This window comes from Dryobates pubescens, unplaced genomic scaffold (genome assembly GCF_014839835.1).
Source record: "Dryobates pubescens isolate bDryPub1 unplaced genomic scaffold, bDryPub1.pri scaffold_61_arrow_ctg1, whole genome shotgun sequence".
In the NCBI taxonomy this organism is placed as follows: domain Eukaryota; kingdom Metazoa; phylum Chordata; class Aves; order Piciformes; family Picidae; genus Dryobates; species Dryobates pubescens.
The window spans coordinates 133,612-147,659 of NW_026530780.1; positions in this window are offsets into that span (position 1 = coordinate 133,612).

Below are 14,048 nucleotides of genomic sequence, written 5' to 3' on the forward strand. Positions count from 1 at the left end.
CTAACCAGTGCAGTGTACAGGGGCAGAATGACCTCCCTGCTCCTGCTGGCCACACTGTTCCTGATGCAGGCCAGGATGCCATTGGCCCTCCTGGCTGCCTGGGCACACTGCAGGCTCATGTTCAGCCTACCTTCGACCAGCACCCCCAGGTCCCTCTCTGCCTGGCTGCTCTCAGCCACTCTGCCCCCAGCCTGTAGCACTGCCTGGGGTTGTTGTGGCCAATGTGCAGCCCCTGGCACTTGGATGTGTTCAGTCTCCTGCCCTTGGCCTCTGCCCATCTGCCCAGCCTGGCCAGGTCCCTCTGCAGAGCCTCTCTACCCTCCAGCAGATCAATTCCTGCCCCCAGCTTGGTGTCAGCTGCACATTTCCTGCTGATGGACTCAATGCCCTCATCCAGATCATCAATGAAGATGTTAAAGAGCACAGGGCCCAGCACTGATCCCTGGGGCACAGCACTGGTGCCTGGCTGCCAGCTGGCTGTGGCACCATTCACCACCACTCTCTGGGCTCAGCCTCCAGCCAGTTCCTAACCCAGCTCACAGAGCTGCTGTCCCAGCCAGGGGCTGACAGCTTGGCCAGGAGTTTGCTGTGGGGGATGGTGGCAAAGGCCTTGCAGCAGCCCAGGCAGACTCCATCCCCAGCCTGCCCCACAGCCACCAGGCAGTCCCCTGGGCATGGAAGGAGCTCAGGTTGGTCAGGCAGGACCTGCCCTTCCTAAACCCATGCTGGCTGGGCCTGATCCCTTGGCTATCCTGCAAGTGCTGTGTGATTGCACTCAGGATGACCTGTGCCATAATCTTACCTGGCACTGAGGTCAGGCTGACAGGCCTGGAATTCCCTGGCTCATCCAACCTGCCCTGCTTGTGGATGGGCATCACCTTGGCAGCTTCCAGTCCTCTGGGACCTCTCCAGGGAGCCAGGACTGTTGAAAAATGATGGAGAGCAGCTTGGCAGCTCATCTGCCAGCTCTCTCAGCACCCTGGGATGGATCCCATCCGGTCCCATGGACTTGTGGGGATCCAAGCAGCTGAGGAGATCTCTAATTGCCTGCTGATGGAACATAGGGAAACTCTGCAGCTCCCTGGCTCCTTCTGCCAGCTCTGCAGGCCAGCTGTCTGGAAGACATTCTGTCCTGCTAGTGAAAATGGAGGCAAAGAAGGTGTTCAGTACCTCTGCCTTTTCCTCATCCTTTGTTACAACGTTCCCCTCCGTGTCCACCAAGGAGTGGAGGATGTCCCTGCCCTCCTCTTGCTATTAGTGTATTTATAGAAGGCCTTTTTGTAGTCCTTCACAGCAGAGGCCAGTCTAAGCTCCAAATGTGCTTTTGCCTCCCTAATTTTCTTCCTACAAGACCTAGCAATATCCTTAAACATTCCATGGGCTGCCTCCCCTTTCTTCCAAAGATGATTCACCCTCTTTTGTCCCCTTAGCTCTATTAGAAGCTCATCACCCATCCAGGCCATCTGCCCCGGGGCTCATCTCCGGCACATTGGCACAGCCTGTTCTGAGCCTTCAACAGTTCTTCCTTGAAGCAGGCCCAGCTCCCCTGAACCCCTTTGTTTTTAAGGGCTATTTCCCAAGGAACCTTCTGAGTTAGTTCCTTGAGTAGCCTGAAGTCTGCCCTCTGGCAGTCCAGAGTGGAGGTCTTCTTGCTGCCCCTCTTAGCTTGGCTGAGGACTGAGAATTCAATTCTTTCCTGGTCACTGTCCCCTAAACACCCTCTGACCACCACATCCCCACCAGCCCTGCCCTGCTGGTGAAGAGGAGGTCAAGCATAGCCTTACCCCTGGTAGGCTCACGCAGCACCTGGGATAAGAAGCTGTCCTCCATGCAGTCTAAGAAGCTCCTAGACTGCCTCCTCTCTGCTGTGTTGAGATCCCAGCAGATGTCAGGCAGGTTGAAGTCGCCCATGAGAACAAGGTCAGGAGATCTTGAGACAGCCTTTAGCTGCCTATAGAATGCTTCATCAACATCTTCCTCCTGGTTGGGTGGTGTATAGCAGACTCCAACCAGGATGTCAGCCCTGTTGGCCTTCCCTCTAATTCTCACCCACAGGCACTCAACCTGATGGTCCCTGATCTCCATCTCAATGGCATCTAGAGCCTCCCTGATGTACAGGGCCACTCCTCTACCCCTTCTTCCTTGCCTGTCTCTCCTGAAGAGCCTGTAGCCATCAATTGCAGCGCTCCAGTCATGTGAGTCGTCCCACCAGGGCTCTGTGATGGCAACTACATCATAACAATCCTGCTGCAGCAAGGCTTCCAGCTCCTCTTGTTTGTTACCCAAGCTTCGTGCATTAGTGTACATGCACTGCAGCAGGGCTGCTGGTTCCACTTCTGGCTCAAGCTTGTCACCCCCAGACTCCTGCCTGGGGGGACTGGTTTCAGCCCCTTCCCCCTTTGAATCTTGTTTAAAGCCCTATCTATGAGAGCTGCCAATTCCCTTCCCAGAATCTTTTTCCCTTTGAGGGATAGGCCATTTTCATACACTCTGATCTTTCCCCTCCTCTGGGACAGATGTGCTCCAGCTGTTGCCAGCTGACCTGCTGCAGTAGAGTTTTTCAAGATCAAAAAACCCAGCCTCTAAGCCACTTGTTAACTAGAGCTGCTGTCCTGTTCCTTATGGTATTCCCTCCTGCAACTAAGGGTATTGATGAAAAAATTATTTGTGCACCTGACCCCTCAACCAGGTCTCCCAGGGCCCTGAAGTCATTTTTGATAGCCCTGGGAGTTCTGGTTGCAACATCATCATTCCCTAACTGCGTAACTATTAAGGGATAGTAGTCAGAGGGCTGCACCAAACTGGGCATCCTTCTGGTAACTTTAACCTTAGCTCCTGGGAGGCAACAAATTTCCCTGTGAGTATGGTCTGGCTGACATATGGGGCCTTCTGTTCCCCTCAGGAGGGAATCACCAATGACAATTACCCTCCTCTTTTTTTTAAGGGAGCAAGTCCTGATGCTGTTTAACCTTAGGCTGTATCTCAAGGAGACCTACAGGAAGACTGAAGGGGGACTGTTTAGAAGGATGGTAGAATGAGGGCAATGGTTTGAAATTGGAGCAGGGCAGGTTTAGGTTGGACATCAGGAGGAAGTTCTGCACCACGAGGGTGGTGAAATACTGGAGCAGGTTGCCTTGGGATGTGGCTGAGGCCCTATCCCTGGAGTCATTCAAGGTCAGACTTGCTGTGTTCCTGGGCAGCCTGCTCTAGCTGGAGGTATCCCTGCTGACTGCAGGGGAATTGGACAAGATGACCTTTGAGGGTCACTTCCAGCCCTATGCAATCTGTCAGTCTGTGACTATCACCTTTCATCCCTTGCCATCAGCATTTGTGCTGGGACAAGCTCCATACATACAGCATTGAACTGGGCACTTACCGAAGCTCCTGACATTGAGACTGGCAGATGTATGAACATACTTCTGAATTCCCAGCTTCTCCTTGCTTTTTGAGAAATGAGGATGCAGCTGAGGGCTGTGTGGTGCAGCCTGTGGGGGCTGCCTGCACAAATGGCAGCTGTGTGCGCATCTCCTGCCAGGCCTCTGCTGGCTGCTCCAGACATGCTCATGTGAAAAGCCCTCTGAGCCCACAGCCCAGCAGTGTGCTGGCCCTGTCTGTGCTGTGACTTGCAGACCCTGGCTGGAGCTGGATGCACACTGCAGGTGAGTGTGGCTCCCCCCTGCCAGGCTGCCCCTGGGCTGCATGTGCCCCATGAGTGGATGCTTCCCTTGCAGCACCTAGAGTGGGAATGAAAACATGGGATGTGTGCAGGCACCCTGCTGACCCCTCAGCAAATGCTGCTGCTGGGAAGTCCAGCTCCTCTTTCCTGACTGGAAGTGGTTTCTGCACAGGAGGTCTGGGACGGTGATGACTTGCCAGTGAGGAACATCAGCTCCTCGTGTTCTGGGGTGGTTTCTTCCCAAAGCATGGGGAGAGGAGAGGGTTTGTCACATTCATGGAGAGGGGAACACTTAGTTTCTCCAACACCTCCCTTGAATTTATCATGGGATCTAGGCGCTGGGGTGCTAGCTCTCACAGAGGCAGGACCTCCCTGTGCTTTGAGTGCCTTGGTTTCAGGTAGAGGGAGTTTACCCAAGAGAAACTCTTAGCTCTTGACCCTTTCTGAAGGTTTTGGGATCATCAGAGAAGTGGGGAGGGAGGTACCCTTGGCATGAGCTGTGGCAGCAGTGAAGCAGGTAGGTATTGTGCCCCCTCCTTCATGATACTCTGCCAGTTTGAAGGTGTTTCTCTTCCTCATCAGTTGAGAGCCTTCAAAACATCCTGCACCCCTGCTTGGTGGCTAGTCCTGCTCTGGGGCATTTGCTTCCTGGATCTTTTCCCTGTCACAATTTGGTAGCCAAGGGGAACTGGAGATGCCAACATTTCCCACACCTCCCAGCACAGAGGTTTCTTAGTTGTCTGTTGGCTTTCACCTGCCTGCCCCAGTTCTGGGCTGCGTACCTCAGAACCACAGGAACATTTTGGTGGAAAAAGACCTTTAGGATCACTTAAGTCCAACTGGTAACCCAGCACTGCCAGGTGCTAAACCATGTCCCTCAGCACCACATCTAAACAGCTTGAATCCCCTCCAGGGATGGGGACTCCACCACTGCCTTGGGCAGCCTGTTCCAGGCATTGGCCACCCTTTTGGGAAAGACAGGAAGGCAAGCAAGGTGGTCTGCTGAAGTGGCTCTGGAGAGCAACTGGAGTGTATCAAGCTCTGTCTAGGTGGGAGGAAGAGGAATCTGTTAAAAGCTTGTGGGTAAGAAGGGACAGGCTGAGAGGAGTGACACTGCAGTTGGTGTAGCCACCTGGTCAGGAAATCAAGGAGGCCTTCTACAGACAGCTTAAATCAGCCCCACAGTCACCTGTCCTGATGCTCATGGGGGCACAGAGGGCACTGCCAGCCAGTATGCTGATAACACCAAACTGGGAGCAGTGGCTGACACCCCCACAGGCTGTGCTGCCACTCTGGGAGCTGGATGGGGAGAAATGGAATGAAATCCAACAAGGACAAGGATATAGTCTGGCACCTGGGAAAGAACAGTCCCAGGGACCAGGATAGGTTGGGGACTGAGCTGTTGGGAGAGCACTGAAGGGGCTTGTGGTGCACAGAAGGATGCCCCTGAGCCAGCAATGTGTCCTGGTGGCCAAGAAGGCCAAGGGCATCCTGGCCTGGATTAGAAGGGCTGTGCTGAGTAGGGTCAGAGAGGTTCTCCTGCCCCTCTGCTATGCCCTGGTGAGGTGTGGTAGTGTGAAGGTTTGATCCTCCCACCACATAAAGCACAGCTAGACTCAGAGAAGTGAATGGAAAGCTGTGTGTTACAAGCAGAATGAAATGCAATGAATATATACAAAATACACAGGATTTACAGTAGATACAAAAATATGCAGGAAAGAAGGTAACACAGAAACAGCCTCCCCAGGAGAATCCCCCCGGGTTCCCCCAAGCCCCTCTCTCCCCTTTCTTGTCCAAGGCTAATTGGAGGGAAAAAGGATTAAGAGGGAAATGGATTTTAAGGGCAATTTTGTTAGTGCAAAGCTTTGTTAGAGAAGTTAGGTTCTTATCTCATCAGTCCAAGGTCAGCAGCATGTACCCAGCCAGGAACAGAAGAGAAAAGCAGAACAGACTGAACTCAGACTAAGTTCTTCAAGTTACAATTCTACTGATCTGCCAATGAAATTCGTTTAGAATTATCTTTGTTTTTCCTTTTTACACCAAAACATTCAGCTGGAGTAGTCTGTAGCTGTCCTTTTCTTAAAGGCACAGCCTAAAACTGACACACAAGACCACATCTGGAGTATTGTGTCCAGTTCTGGGCCCTCAGCTCAAGAAGGACCTCAGGGAACTGCTTGGGAGAGTCCAGCACAGAGCCACAGAGCTGCTGCAGGCTGTGGAACATCTCCTGTGAGGCTGAGAGCTGGGGCTGGGAGCAGAGCAGCCTGAGGGCTGCCCTCAGTGCTGGGGATAAAGATGTGCAGGGCTGCAGCCAGGCTCTGCCCAGGGATGGCCAAGGGCAGCACAAGGGACACTGGGGGCAGCTGGAGCAGAGGAGGAGCCACAGCAACAGGAGGGAAAAGTTTGTCCCTGTGAGGGTGACAGAGCCTGGAGCAGGCTGCCCAGAGAGGCTGTGGAGTCTCCTGCTCTGGAGAGCTTCCAACCCCTCCTGGATGTGTTCTGTGCCCTGCCCTGGGTGCTCTGCCCTCTCAGGAGGGTTGGACTGGATGATCTCTGGAGGTCCCTTCTAACCCCTAACATTCTGTGATTCTGTGACTTCAAGCATTCTGATGTTTGCTGTAAAGGCCTCAGAGCAAGGCACAGGCAGTCCAGGAGGCTCCTGCAGTGCATTAAAGATCAGTTTCTGACACAGACAGTAGAGAGTTGTGCTCCTGGACCTTGCTGCTACAAACAAAGCAGGTCTGGTTGGGGATGTTAAAGCTGGAGGCAGCCTTGGCTGTAGTGACCATGAGGTGGTGGAGTTCAGGATCATGAGAGGAAGTGGCAGGGTAGTCAATAGGATTGCAACCCTGAACTTTTGGAGAGCCAAATGTGACCACTTCTGACACCTACTCGGAGGAATCCTGGGGGTTAGGACTCTGGCAGGCAGGGGAGTCGAGGAGAGCTGGTCGATGCTCGAGCACCACTTCCTCCAAGCTCAAGATGAGTGCATCCCTATGAGTCAGAAATCAAGCAAAGGAGACAGGAGACCTGCATGGAGCACAGAGCTTCTGGGAAAAACCTCAGCTGTAGTTCCTACTGTGTGGAAAAGGGGACTGGCACTTGGCAGGAACAGAAGAACTGCCAGAATATGTAGGGATGCAACGAGGAATGCTGAGGCCCTCTTGGAGTTAGATCTGGCAAAGGGTGTAAAAGACATCAAGAAGGGCTTCTTCAGGTACACCAGCAGGAAAAGGAGGCCTATGGAAAATGTGGGCCCACTGCTGCATGAAGTGGGTGGCCTGGTGATGGTGGGTGCAGAGAAGGCAGAGTTACTGAATGTCTTTTTGCCTCAGTCTTTACTGCTTGACCAGTCCTCAGGAATCCCTGTCTCTAGGAGAGACAGGGTAAGAGAGAAAGCGGTAAGAGAGAAAGCCTGGAGGAAGGAAGACTCTTTTGGTTAAGGAGGACTGGGTTTGAGATCACCTAGACAAGCTGGAGACCCCCCCATGGGCCCTGATGGGATACAGCCACAAGTGCTGAAGGACCTGCCTGATGTTGTTGGTAAGCTGCTCTCCATCATTTTAGAAAGGTGGTGGGGAAGAGAAGTGCCTGAGGACTGGCACACCCCTGCTTTGTTCCATTGCTGACTTGCAGTGAGGGGAAGGTTGACCTCTTCTGGTGCTTTCCCTGTGCTCATCAAGGCAGCTGCACTCATGGACATTGTTCACCTCATTCATCCCTCCCTCAAAAGGGACTGGACTGAAGCTTGAGGAAAGGAGATTTAGACAGGAGATGAGGAAGAAATTCTTGAGAGTAAGGCTGGGGAGACTGGCACAGGTTGCCCAGGGAGGCTGTGGCTGCCTCCTCCCTGGAGGTGTTCAGGCTGGATGAGGCCTTGAGCAAGCTGGGCTGGGGGAGGTGTCCCTGCCCATGGCAGGGGGTTGGAACTGGATAATAGGTGACTTTAACCTGCCAGATATCTGCTGGGAACTCAATTCAGCAGAGAGAGGGCAGTCCAGAAGATTCCTGGAGCGAATGGAGGACTGCTCCCTGCTGCAGCTGTTCAGCCAGCCTAGCAGGGGCCAGGCTCTGCTTGACCTGCTGCTCTCCAATAGGGAAGGGCTGGTGGGGGATGTGACCGTGGGAGGCTGCCCAGGGTGCAGTGACCACGAGATAGTGAAGTGTTCAATCTGCAGGGAGATAGGGAGGAGCACCAACAGAACCTTCACCTTGGGCTGCAGGAGGGCAAACTGCAGCCTCTTTAAGAAGCTCATTTGCAAAGTTCCCTGGGTACCAACCCTCAAGAACTGAGGGGTCCAGGAGGGTTGGAACTGGCAGTGCCCATGGGCTGAAAGGTGAGCCCAGGGGAAGGCTCTGGGCCTGGATGAGCAAGCAGCTCCTGGAGGATTGAAGGGGATAAAAGAGGCTGTGTCACCTCTGGAAGGAGGGGAAGGCTTCTCCAGGTGTGTTCAAGGAAGTGGTTAGATCATGTAGGAAACAAATGAGAGAGGCAAAGGCCCAGCTGGAACTGAAGCTGAACACCTCTGTGAGAGACAGCAAAAAGCATTGTTACAAATGCATTAACACTGAAATAGGGCAAGAGGAACCTGCACTCCTTGTTGGGCCTGGAGGGGAACTCTGTGACTGAAGGGGAGGCAAAGGCTGAGGTCCTGAACACCTTCTCTGCCTCAGTGTTTAACAGCAGGGCAGGAGCTCAGCACCAGAGGCCTCCTGAGCTGGGGATGGGGTCAGGGAGCAGTGTGATGCCCTGGAAATCCATGAGGAATTAGTTGGGGACCTGCTGAGCCACTTGGACACTCACAAGTCCATAGGACCGGATGGGATCCATCCCAGGGTGCTGAGAGCTGGCAGATGAGCTGCCAAGTGCTCTCCATCATTGTCCTCCAGTCCTGGCTCCCTGGAGAGGTCCCAGGTGACTGAAACCGGCCAAGGTGGTCCCCAGCCACAAGCAGGGTTGGATGGAGGAACCTGGAAGCTCCAGGCCTGGCAGCCTGACCTCAGTGCCAGGGAAAGTGATGGAGCAGATTATCCTGGGGGCAATAACTGCACCTGCAGGATGGCCAAGGGCTCAGGCCCAGCCAGCATGGGTTTAGGAAGGGCAGGTCCTGCCTGACCAACCTGAGCTCCTTCCATGCCCAGGGGACTGCCTGGTGGCTGTGGGGCAGGCTGGGGATGGAGTCTGCCTGGGCTGCAGCAAGGCCTTTGCCACCATCCCCCACAGCAAACTCCTGGCCAAGCTGTCAGCCCCTGGCTGGGACAGCAGCTCTCTGAGCTGGGTTAGGAACTGGCTGGAGGCTGAGCCCAGAGAGTGGTGGTGAATGGTGCCACAGCCAGCTGGCAGCCAGGCACCAGTGGTGTGCCCCAGGGAGCAGTGCTGGGCCCTGTGCTCTTTAACATCTTTATTGATGATCTGGATGAGGGCATTGAGTCCATCAGCAGGAAATGTGCAGCTGACACCAAGCTGGGGGCAGGACTTGATCTGTTGGAGGGCAGGAGAGCTCTGCAGAGAGACCTTGCCAGGCTGGGCAGATGGGCAGAGGCCAACAGGATGGCATTGAACAAATCCAAGTGCCAGGGGCTGCACTTTGGCCACAGCAACCCCAGGCAGAGCTACAGGCTGGGGGCAGAGTGGCTGAGAGCTGCCAAACAGAGAGGGACCTGGGGGTGCTGATTGACAGCTGCCCGAACATGAGCCAGCAGTGTGCCCAGGCAGCCAAGAAGGCCAAGGGCATCCTGGCCTGCATCAGGAACAGTGTGGCCAGCAGGAGCAGGGAGCTCATCCTGCCCTGTGCTCAGCACTGCTCAGGCCACACCTGGAGTCCTGTGTCCAGTTCTGGGCTCCTCAGGTTAGGAAGGAGGTTGACTTGCTGGAAGGTGTCCAGAGAAGGGCAACAGAGCTGGGGAGGGGTCTGGAGCACAGCCCTGGGAGGAGAGGCTGAGGGAGCTGGGGTTGCTTAGCCTGGAGGAGGCTCAGGGGAGACCTCATTGCTGTCTACAACTACCTGAAGGGAAGTTGTAGCCAGGTGGGGGTTGGTCTCTTCTCTCAAGCAACCAGCACCAGAACAAGAGGACACAGTCTCAAGCTGTGCCAGGGGAGGTTTGGGCTGGAGGTGAGGAGAAAGTTCGTCACTGAGAGAGTTGTTACCCTTTGGAATGTGCTGCCCAGGGAGGTGGTGGAGTCCCCATCCCTGGAGGGGTTCAAGAGGGGATTGGATGTGGCACTTGGTGCCATGGTCTGGTCATGAGGTCTGCGGTGACAGCTTGGACTTGGTGATCTTTGAGGTCTCTTCCTACCTTGGTGATGCTGTGATACTGTGTGATCTCTGAGGTCCCTTCCAACCCAACCCATTCTGTGATTCTGTGCCTGGAGGAAAGCCAATGTGACCTCTCTGGAGATGTTCACAACCTGCCTGGAAGAGTTCCTGTGTGACCTACTCTAGATGATCCTGCTCTGGCAGGAGGGTTGGGCTGGATGATCTTCTGAGGTCCTTTCCAACCCCTAACATTCTGTGATTCTGTGACTCCAGTCTTCAAAAGGACAAGGAGTAGGGCACTGGACACAGCAGGGCAGTCATCCTTGCCTCAAGTTCCTGGAGAAGTGCTGGAATAGCTTATTCTGGAGGTCATCTCTAGGCATACAGAGGTAAAGATTATCAGTAGTCAGCATAGATTCATGAACTGGTCATGATTGACCAATGTGATAGCCTTCTGTGATGGGGTGACCAGGTGGGTGGGTAGGGGACAGCAGTGGGTGTTGTCCATCTTGACTCCCATAACATCCTCGTAGGTAAGCTTAGGAAGTGTGGATTGGAAGAGTGGACAATGAAGTGGATTGAGAACAGCAGAGCTTGGAGCACTGTGAGCAGCGCAGTGAGCGACAGAGTGCTAGTCAGGGCTCCCAACTTGCTGCCTGAAGACACTGGAACAGGTTGCCCAAAGAGGTGGTGAAAGCCCCATGCCTGGAGGGTTTTAAGGCCAGGCTGGATGTGGCTCTTGGCAACCTGATCTAGTGTGAGGTGTCCCTGCCCATGGCAGGGTGGTTGATCCTTGAGGCCCCTTCCAACCCTGATTGAGAGAGCTGGGGCTATTTACCCTGGAGAAGAGAAAACTGAGGAAGGACCTTGTCAGTAATTGCCTAAAGGATGGGTGTCAGGAGGATAGGGACAGGCTCTTTTCAGTGGTGCCCAGTGTCAGGGCAGCAGGTACAAACTGGAACCCAGTTCCACTTTAACAGAAGAGAAAACTCCTTTCCTTTGAGGGTGACACAGCACTAGTGTCCAAGCTAAACCTCCTCAGGCACAACCCAAAGATGTTTTCTCTTGTCCTGTTGCTTGTTCCTTGGAAGAAGCATCTGATCCCTACCTAAGTGCCACCTCCTTTCAGATAGCTGTAGGGAGCCCTCAGCTTCCTCTTCTCCAGGCTGAACAAGCCCAGCTCTCTCAGCTGCTCCCCACCAGATCTGTGCTCTAGACCCCTCCCATCTGAGTGCTGGTGCAGGGTGGGCAGCAGCTCCTCCATGAGCTGTGCACAGAGCGCGGCCAGAGCGGCACAGTCAGGGACCTCAGCCAAAGGGAGGTGAGCACCTGCATGCATGGCTTGGGAGCTGCTGCCTGCCAAGAAAGGTAAGGGACTGCTTGGGCCCTCAAGGAGCATTTCAGCCTTCTCACCAGCCTGCCTTCATGCCCTGCGTGGGCCGTGGTGGGTGGAGAGAGGATGCTTGGACATCTGCAGGACCTCACAGTGTGTGAAAGGCTTCTCCTGTAAACATGGTCTGGCTTCTGATGTTCTGCTGGGGAGTGTCTGACTCAGGCACTGCTTTTAGAAACTGCTGAGGCATCACCCTGGCAGCCAAGAGGCTGTTGGTGGTGTCCTGGAGACACAAGGGAGGGACCTCTGGTGTGCTGCTGCACAGATGGGGAGATTGGGCCTGAACAGCGCAGCTGTGGAGGAAAAGCCGAAGCGGGAGGAGGCAGGAGGTCCCCAGATGGCAGGGGTGTGGGTGGCTGTGATGTGGTTGCATGGCCACTGCTGGCTGCTCTCACCCAGAGTCTGATTTTAAGAGCTGTTGGCTGGCTTGCCCTGGAGCACAGCATCCCTGGCCTCATCACAAGTGGTGGCAATGCTGGGATGTGCAGGTGGCTGCTGAGGTCACTACTGACAGCCGGGATACTTGGCAACCCAGGAGGTAGTTATGGCCAGTCCCTGGAGGGGTTCAGCCCTGTTTAGGGTTGGAGCCTCCTGTGCCAGCAAAGGGTGAGTTCATTCAACTATGAGCTTGTCCTGGCCTGGGGTCAGATCGTGGCAGAGGATGGGTTCTGCTGAGCTCTCCAGGCACAGTGCATTGCCCTGTCACAGGAACTCTCTAAACTGGAGGTGCCGTGGGTGTGACTGGTGTGGCACTGCAGCCTTCAGAGCTCTGGAGCTTGTCTTGTGGTGAGCCTGAGCATGCAGCAGCAACTACAGCTCTCCAGCTCTGGAGCACAGGAAGAAGCCTTTTCTGTGATGCTGTCTTTCTCTGCTCATGTTCCACACGAGGCCCAGGGCTCTGGAGATAAATCAGGCAGGGACTGCAGTGCTGTAGGCACAGGACTGGGAGCACTTCTGGTGTTTTTGGATTTGGGGGCAAAGAAATGAGCCCCCCAGCTCTCCTGGGGATGGACAGCTGCGTGTATATCTCAGATAAATCTGGGCTGCTGTCAGTACCTGAGCTCCAGGAATGCTGGGAGGACACCTGACACTGCTGGGACACCAGCAGCTGTGAAGGCTGACAGGAGTCTCCACCCTGCCTGTTGTGTAGAGCACCTACAGTGCCTGGTGGTGCAGGGTAGGGCCAGCCCCAGTACAGCAGGGAGTTAGCCTCTGCTGCCTGTGCTGGGCTCATGTGGGGGCAAGGCAAGAACGAGCTGTGGCTGAGTCCCTGCAGAGCAGGGGTCTGTCCTCTGCTGGGGCAGGTCCTTGGTGCTCCCTGGAGGCTGCAGACCTTTTTTTCCCCCCTCTCCTTTGAATTAATGAAAAGAAAAAGGAATGGGGAGAGGGGAAAAATAAAAAAGGAAGCAAAAGAAGTCAGTGATAGGCAGCAGGAGGTGCTTGGAAACCTGGCTCTGAGTGGTGGTTGAAGCCCTGTTAAAGGCTGAGCTGCTCTGCACAAGGGATTTCTCTTCCCTTCTTTGGCACATGCTGGTCACCTGCTCTGGTGTGTGCTGCCATAGCAAGAGGTGGTCATTTGTCACCTCTGTGCACTGGGAGAGCACATGGGGATGGAGTCAGCTGCAAGAAATCATCTGGAATTTCTCCCTTCTGCTCAGCACCTGTCTCTGTATGGCCCCTGTCAGCCAGGCAGCCTTCCCCTTCCTCTGCTCATGGGGACTTCCCCTGCAGGCAAGTCCAGCATCTCTCCACAACATCCAGAGATGGGACAAGAGGCAATCACAGGATCAGAGGATGTTAGGAGCTGTGGAAGGGACCTCTGGAGATCCTTGAGTCCAACCCCCTGCCAGAGCAGGACCATAGAATCCAGCACAGGTCACACATCCAGACAGGGCTGGAAAGGCTCCAGAGAAGGAGACTCCACAACCTCCAGTCCTATTCAACATCTTCATCAGTGACATTGATGAGGGGAAAGACAGACAGACAGAGTGTGCTCAGCAAGCTTGCTGAGGATACCAAACTAGGAGGCTTAGCTGTGACACCTGAAGGCTGTGAGGCCATTCAGAAACTTGGGCAGGCTGAGAGCTGGGCAGGGAGGAACCTGATGAGGCTCAACAAGGACAAGTGCAGAGTCCTGCCCCTGAGAAGGAAGAACAAACTGCAGCAGGACAGGCTGGAGGTGATCTGCTGGAGAGCAGCCCTGGGGAGAAGGACCTGGGAGTGCTGGTGGGCAGCAAGTTCTGCATGGGACAGCAATGAGCCCTGGTGGCCAAGAAGGCCAGTGGGGTCCTGGGGGCATTCAACAGAGTGTGGCTAGCAGATCCAGGGAGGTTCTCCTCCCCCTCTACTCTGTCCTGCTGAGACCTCATCTGGAATGTTGCATGCAGTTCTGGGCTCCCCAGCTCAGGAGGGACAGGGATCTGCTGGAGAGAGTCCAAGGGAGGACTGCAAGGATGCTGCAGGGCCTGGAGCACTGCCTGGGGAGGGGAGGCTGAGAGCCCTGGGGCTGTTTAGTCTGGAGAGGAGAAGGCTGAGAGGGATCTGATCAATGTCTAGAAATATGAGGGATGGGGGTCAGGAAGGAAGGGACAAGGACAGGCTCTGCTCACTGTGCCCTGGGATAGGACAAGGGCCAATGGATGGAAACTACATCACCTCAACATGAGGAAGAACTTCTTCCCTGTGAGGGTCACAGAGCCCTGGAGCAGGCTGCCCAACCTCT